Source organism: Equus caballus, chromosome 31, assembly GCF_041296265.1.
Source record: "Equus caballus isolate H_3958 breed thoroughbred chromosome 31, TB-T2T, whole genome shotgun sequence".
In the NCBI taxonomy this organism is placed as follows: Eukaryota; Metazoa; Chordata; class Mammalia; order Perissodactyla; family Equidae; genus Equus; species Equus caballus.
Genome location: NC_091714.1, coordinates 25,627,746 through 25,635,410, shown reverse-complemented (window position 1 = coordinate 25,635,410; position 7,665 = coordinate 25,627,746). Strand labels below are relative to the sequence as shown.

Genomic DNA, 7,665 nt, shown 5'->3' with positions numbered 1-7,665 from the left:
CCTTGTATAAATGAATAAATCAGTAAACACTCTATGAATACTCTATCGTTCTTTTAGCTAGTAGAAAATTTCTGTTTATAAAATTATGTTTCTAATTTATCTTTCTCCATTTTCAGCAACAAAATAGATAGAAATAATCAGTATATCAAAAGCGACATTCTTTTTGGGTTTTCCCGCCATGTGAGAGTGAGTCCACGTAGCTGGTCCAACAATCAGGGAGAGGATCAGTGAGAAGGGCTCAGCGTGTTCTCTCTGAAACTCCCTATTCGCTGGGGTTGACCTCTTGCCTCGCCCTGTCCTCTTCACTCCCACAAGGTTCACGTGGGCATGTTTGCTAATCTGTGACACGGAGGTTCAAACTTGCTATCTTACATCCCTTCAGACAGAATAGATATTTCTTTTAGGACCAATGTCTGCTTGGTGGAGTTGGAGTAATGTGAGTTTAGTTGGATCACAAATATGGTTAGCATTTATTATTCAGGCCTGTTCCCGAGCTGTAAGAGGATCCTGATACATCCCACATTCCCACTGGAAGCGAACAACACAGAGAACAAGTCCCTGCAGTGGCTGCTCCACTGAGCCCAAAAACCACATCTGATAAGCTATGTAATTTGCTCCAGCAATTTGTGCCAAAAATAAAGACATACTTTTGCAGAGTTGCACATTTCTAAGAAAAACTGAACTCTGCTTCATGCTAATCTAGCTCCTTTTCTTTCTTTTTTAAACTTGATGTTCATGGATAGAAAATACCAGGTTACATCTTAGGTCCCATACCATGACATCCCTTGGTTAAATGGCCAGGTCCATCCTCCTCTGGTCACCCTAGGCCTCTCTCGCTGTGACACTGAAACCTGAAGGGTGAGCAAAGGCAACAGCAGTGGTCTGTTTTACAACACCCCAATAACATGATGTTTTTAACAGCACAGCAGATTCTTGGCCGATGGCCCTGGGTAAAGGAAGAGAGGCACAGAATCTTCGAAGTCATCAATTTTAATGAGCACTGCAACTATTCCAGTAAACGAGATCTCTTTATTTTTGTTTGCTTGACAAAGAAACCTGACACATCCAGGACCTTCGTTCCTTTTTAGTTCAGCATCAGAACAGGAACTAGCTTTTTCACCACCAGTACCAGGTCCCCAATGGTGACAGAAATTTTTTTGCAGTCTTTTGGAAGGGAGGAAAAAAAAGAGGCTATAAGGAAAAAGAAACCCAAACAAATAAACTTCTGAAAAATTCAGGCTTTTTTTGGCTCAGAGGTCAAACATGAATTGTTAGAGTTCCCTTTCAAAATTGGAGTCTGCCAAGGTCTCTCATAAGCTTGGATAGTTCTGTGAAACTTACAACAGAAATAAGAAATTTCATCTGCATTTTCAAAGGCAAGGAAGACTCAGTAATGTATGTGTGTGTGAGAGAGGGAGAGAGAATGAGAGAGACAGAAAGAGAGTGAGAGAGAGAGAAAGAGACAGACAGATAAATAGAGCAAGAAGCAGATGAGAATTCAACCAATTTACTTATGACTTAATGAGTTGACATATTTTGCAGGAATATTTCTGAATTTTCTGGGAAGGCAACCCTAGAGGGACTAAGTAATTTCTAAGGGTCATGGTGAGATAAACCAGCAGATAAATTGCTAAGATGTTTGTGTATCAGAGAAAACAACAACTCAGCCTTTGCTTCTAATCTTTTTCATCTTCACACAAACTCACTGAACTCTTGTTCCAGATCTGCAGGCAACAGGCAGGCATTTGTTTTAACTCCTTAAGTAAACTCGAGTTTTAGAATCGTTCAAGTTGAAAGTGCTTATACAATTCGCTGAATTACCCTCCTCATTAGCAAGGACTCACAGCAAGGGCAAGCTGTGCTATCTCTTACGAATTTTTCAATCAAAAGAAATTCCTCCTCTTTTCCTTTTATGTTAAAAAAATTCTTCAGAGGGGGGAAAAACCAACCCCGAAAAAAATTACGCAAATGGCAAGGTAGTGACAGAGCATTTATCAAAGTGGCTCTGGAAATTCCAATTTTTAAAGTGCTATAAAAATATCATTATTAATGATGATTGACTGGGTTTTCAGAGCCAAGATATTTCAAGGCTGCTAAGTTAGAGCTGCGTGCAAAAGCAGGGGTGCTAAAATGGCTTCAGGGTTCCCTCACTTTGTTTCTTCATTGATTTTTAAGTAACATGTGAGCACACTCAAATTGACGATTTTCATTTTGAATTAGTTTGGCCTCTGTCATGGAGAGCCTTCCATCTTCTCCTGACTGTCAGGGTCTAATTCATCTTCATCAAGACCTCTGCAGGAAGATTGTGTTCTTATTACTTTTTGTTGTACAGTTTTATCGTTTACAGGAAATTGGGACAGAGAAAAATAGAGAGAAATCTACCCAAGTTTTCAGTGGAACTGCTCAATGGGAGAAGATCCACCTTCACTCATGGACTCGGCAGAAACCCTGAGATTGCGGCCATCCCAAAGGTGGGAGAGATGGGACTGTAATCCAATATTCCCTTGAGATATTTTTTGTTTGTTTTTTTGTTTTTGTTCCTATCAGATTGCTGAAAAATCTTAGCTCCTGGTCTGTGTAAATCTGATACCTTGTACCTGTTGTCTTTATGAATCTTGAAGTCCTCTCCATTTTACAGGTGGAAAACTAAGGCAAAGAAAATCATGCACGGGATTGGCAAAAATCCTATTAGATTTCAGTACGGTCAACTATTCCAGTGAAAGTCATATTTTGTTCTACTTTTTCAGTCACTGACAAGACTGGGCAAAACGACAAGTATGGTTTTTTTAAAGTGTAACTAAAATGTGCTTGAAAAACATCACAAAAATACTGTCCTGTTTAGGTAAAGCTCAAGGCCTAAGTTAGAGGACTTCTTTAAAGGATACAGGGGAAAAAAATATCAACACCAATAAAACCAACCATTTACTGAGCAAGATCACCTCCTTTCTACCCCCTAAAGCGCCTTAACTCTCAACCCTCTGCTTTTAACAGCTGGCACGGCTGCACCCTCTCTGAAGACTCATTCATTCTCCAGGCCTCCGGGAGGACACCCGTTTGTCCTTTAGACAGTGTGCCAAAAATGGAAAAAGGAAGAGTTTAAGCAACTGTCAACCAGGAAATTGTTTGTTTGTTTGTTTTAAAAAGGAAATTTGCCAACCTGGCCAAGAATTTTGTCTAAGTTACAGACTGTCAGTCTTTATACCCCTCTTGGTTCCTTTTCTCTTCTGAATCCTGCGTTTTCTCAGAGGCTAGATAATCTTTGGCATTCTCCTCACTGGCTCAGCTTAGCTTTCAGCCCCTGGGGGTCCTGCTGACACTATAAACTTTCAACTCCTAAATCCAGTGCTGGCTCCCCCAGGAAAGAAAAAAGCAAATTAAACAATAAAATTAGAGCTGTAGCTTCCGTTGTGACTCAAGAGCAGAAAATGTTTAATGGCCAAGAGCACGTAAGTGCCATCGATCACCAAGAATTTATTTCTCACTGAGGGCCCCAAACGAACACCGTTCTGCCCACCTTCATTACTATCTGGGATTTGGAAAGCTTTTCAAAGGTAATTATCTGATGGAATATTCGCTTAAAAAGGCTAGCCGTTTGGAAATTCTTTCGTAGGAATTATATATGCCAAAAAGGAGAAAGTAATGCTTTTTCTTCTCTTCCTTTGTTTTTCGTTCCTCCCTCATGTTTCTCTTTCTTTCTTAGTGACTGTTTTGCTGTGTCAGCCCTTCCATGCATGATCAGTTTGCTGTGATCTATGGAAAACTCCCACCTCAGGAATTTGAAGGCTTGTGTTAAGTCTTTTTATTTTGTTCAGTCCAGGCTATAGATTTTTGTTTTGAGAAAGCCTTAGAGGCTTATGGTATGGCACAAATTTTTATTCTTTGAGCTGCATAGATAAATTAGACCATTTTTGGAGAGGGACTTGCGCAGTCGCACTGTCAGGAACACTTTCTACCGTCTCCCTGAAATATTCAGTGTTATTTGGGTGTTCACGCAGTAAGCTCATAGGGTGATTCGTTCTTTCGTTCTTCTTTTCTGACGTTCCTAGTGCAGTAAATAAGTGTTTGAAAGAATATTGTAAATTCATTTGTTGCTCATTCTTGGAGGAAATTAGAATAATTGATTTGGGGAACTTAAGTAAATATTTATCAGAACAAACTCACATTTCTAATTTCGTGTGGAAGAGAGCTGCATGTTCCTTCACGGGCAGAAATTACATCAAAAGCTTGTGTTGAGCAGTAGGGGCTCCAAATCCATTCTCTTCTCTTGGGGGACGTAACCTCTTGGGATAGCTGGACTGCAGGTTAACTAGAATATTGAAGATGCAAAAGAGAATTTAAAAGAAAGATTCTTCATTTTCTGGGTTGAAACTAACAACTTTAATAGTGCAGAACACTGTGATTTTATATGCTCCATTCAAACAGGGAAATAATGGAGGAAGACAACTGTCTTTATTGACAGCCTGCAGTGTGCCAGGCTCCAGATGTATTTGCCCCACAGCCCTGTGGGTGGCATTATCCCATTTCACAGATGAAGAAACAGAGGCTCAGAGGGGTTAGGTGACCTAACCAATGTCAAAAACATAACAAGTCACAGCGCTCAGAAGTTCTATGTGACTCCAAATCCGTGCTCTTTTTCCTTATAACACCTTGCCTCATAGAGGTGAGAAGGCTAATTTGATATCCACCACTACTGCCTACCTAGATGGGTAAATTTCACAGAGAATATCAACTCCTCCCACGGCCTGCCAACCGGAGCTGGGGGAGGCCACTGCCTTTGGCCAACCCACCTCTTCAGGACTCTTGAGGACGAGCAGAGTATCTTCTCCTCCTCACCATTATTGCCCAGGGGAAATGGGAAACTCAGAGAAGCCACTCCAGAGTTCAGTCAATGGCAAAGTGTTCACAGTGAGGAGAAGACCAAGCACGTACAAGCACTGTTGTATCAGGTGTACTGAAATAAGCCCAAATTAGCCTGAGCTTTCTTATGATCTTCAGTAGTTTCCTTTCACGGGGCATTGAGTCGAGTTGGCAAGGTCAGAACAAGTTTTGAGTGGGATAGCGGTGGTTCTGGTTCTAGGTGCAACTGTAAAATAGGCACACTTATTTTCTGGGATACAGGCTTCCCCTTCAGAGCTTTTGTCTCTATTATGGAAATTCCTTTTCCTTCAGGTACCCTGGACCTTCATACTCTTTCCACTTTCCCCTCAACACAATCTGCTCTGGTGAGCTATCACTTGGAAAGAATCTAATCAATTGCATCATCACTTGCAGGAATGACTCTCATGGTGGAATTTCAGGAATCAAAGCAAGCAAGTGAGGATGAAATTTCACAGCAGCAGAGCTTTCTTAACACCTTTCAATGTATAGGACATAGGTGACCACCCATTCATGGGCCATTCATGGGTAAGGCTGATCCTGGAGGGTGATGGAAGAAGACTAGTGTAGATGGCTGAAGGGTACTTGATGAGAGTGTGCCTCTGGAAAAAAACAAGAGATCTTTTGCTGGCATGCTGTCTCTCTGTCACCTTCAAGTTGCTCTACTGTGACCTCTGTGGTTTAGATTGAGGCTGATGGGAATGGGAATGGGGAGCATTTTCTTTTCTGCAGCTGCGTGCTCAGCCTCTTTAGAGGAGGCCAAGATGATTCTTTTAACCATTGTAACTTGGTCAGAGATATTTCCTACAGAAGAAAGAGTGATTGTGAAGACCAACAGCCTAGGCAACGTAGCGTAAAAATGCACCACATTTTTAAAAAAGTAGTCCATTGATCGGCTGCAGTGCCAATAGAATCTGATGAAGTTTTCCTAAAGCTATTTCCACACCTATTGTTTATCGGAAGCTTTTTTAAGGCCCAAACTTTCGGTTTTGCAGTTGAGGAAGTTTCCTGGAGAGTTAGCAATTTACCTATACCCCTACTTATTGTAGATATCTAGGGAAGAAGGACATTGCCAGTTTATAACCTGATCCATGTTGTAAAAAAACATTTTATAGGAAGGAGGTTTCTTCCACAGTCAGTTCAGAAGCACTGCTGTCTTATCTAGACAGTCAAGAAAGACTGAAAGCAAAGGGACTGTTGCAATCTGTGGCAGGGTAGGTAGATGACGTGTTTTTTTGTGCTTGAGGGATTGGTCAATGATGTTTGCAGTAATTAAACTTGTTTCTCTCCTAAAGGAGAAGGTGAAAGGGCTTGAGGCACATCTCTGTATATTCCACATGGTGGGGAGGATGATTTGGAGAACGAACACAGAAAATCAGCCAGGTGAAAAAAGACGAAAGAGAAGGAAAAGTTATGTCAAAAAGTAGGTGGTAGAAATTAGGCATATTCATGGTTCTCTTAGTTCTTGTTTTTACATTTGCATGCTTCTATGAGAGCACTGCTCTAGTTGCTCTGTAAGGATTTCTCTAAGTCTGCCTGCGTCCACTAGGTTATGAGCCACATGAGGGCATGCCATTCTTTGTTTTTGTATCCCTAGCATCAAGCTGGGTACAGAGTGGGTTCTAACAAGTGACTAATGAATGACTGAAATTTCTTTTAAATTAAAGAATTTTCATTCTAAAACAATCACTTCCCTGGGGATATCCCTGTGGGTCATCTCAGAGAACTTAGGGGGTGTGTGGAACCAACAGCCTGACTTGAGTGGGACTAGATTATTGACTAGCAAAGAGATGTCAACCATTATTACTGCAAACTGACTGAATCTGAAACATGAATATGGGGCAGTTAGCCAAAGAAGATACCTTGAGGTAAGGAAGATCATTTGAGATGGAAGCCTATCACGAGAATAAGATTCCAGAAAGACATTCTCCCAGCAGGGCTGGCTTCGTGGGAGTGCAACCTGTGTAGTCACTGAGGGCCCTGCATTTGGTTTAATGCTCTTCTGTTGCAGTTTTGAAATTCTTAATGTTTTTTGAATAAGGAGCCCCACAATTTCATTTTGTACTGGGCCCTGCATGTTAGGTAGCTAGTCCTGGCTCTGTAAGATGATGGCAGCCACAAGGACCAAGATCACAGAAGCTGCACCCAGATACTATCTGAGAACAGCAGCTGAAGAAGCAAGCATTGGCTGCAAGCAGAACTCATCTTACCTGACTGGTGAGTGTGCTGCAGACATGATAGCTGATTTCCCAGAACAGTGATTAATAGGACTGCTGGTCTGGAGAGGACAGGCACTTTCCTGGGGAAGAGTTTTCAGGAAGCAAATAAGGAAAATCTTTTTCCCTTTGTGGTTATTGGAGGGAAAAAAAGAAAGACTTGTGGGGTTGGCAGACTGCGATAGTCTCAGGAAGAGTGAGGACATACCTGCGAATTCAGAGTGGAATAGCCTGAAGAGCAGAGAAGGAAACTGTAGGTATTCCTAATCTTTGTCCCCAAATAGGGCCCTCATAGGAATGCCAGATTGGTCAACCTGGAAAGCCCCACACCAGGGACTAATATTAAAACATAAGTTGCAGAAGACACTAAAAGTCCAAAAGACCTCACCCTAGTTTCTGAGTATACTAGATAAAAAAGAGAATCAATAATTATATACCAAGGAAAATAACTAGGACAACTCTTGGATTTCTTGAATTTTTGGTAACCTTTTCACACTTGTTGTCATTATCTCTATCTCATTATCCATAGCGATTAATAACACTGTCTTAAAATGGAAGGGCCTGGGTGCTTATT

General features: G+C 41.3%; 2 long non-coding RNA genes across 3 annotated transcripts in view; one reads left to right on the top strand and one right to left on the bottom strand.

Annotated features, from left to right (window-relative positions):
* Positions 1-1,842: 1,842 nt before the first annotated feature.
* The window catches only part of LOC138921671 (uncharacterized), a 36,686-nt gene continuing 30,863 nt past the window's right edge, over positions 1,843-7,665 (top strand). For both annotated transcript variants that reach the window (XR_011434446.1, XR_011434445.1), the window contains exons 1-2: positions 1,843-2,471; positions 2,992-3,551. This is a non-coding gene — a long non-coding RNA (uncharacterized lncRNA). The remainder of the gene's footprint in view (positions 2,472-2,991; positions 3,552-7,665) is intronic.
* The window catches only part of LOC138921672 (uncharacterized), a 9,310-nt gene continuing 5,187 nt past the window's right edge, over positions 3,543-7,665 (bottom strand). Inside the window, exons 2-3 of the long non-coding RNA XR_011434448.1 lie at positions 4,162-4,306; positions 3,543-4,042 (exon numbers count right to left, since the gene is read on the bottom strand). This is a non-coding gene — a long non-coding RNA (uncharacterized lncRNA). The remainder of the gene's footprint in view (positions 4,043-4,161; positions 4,307-7,665) is intronic.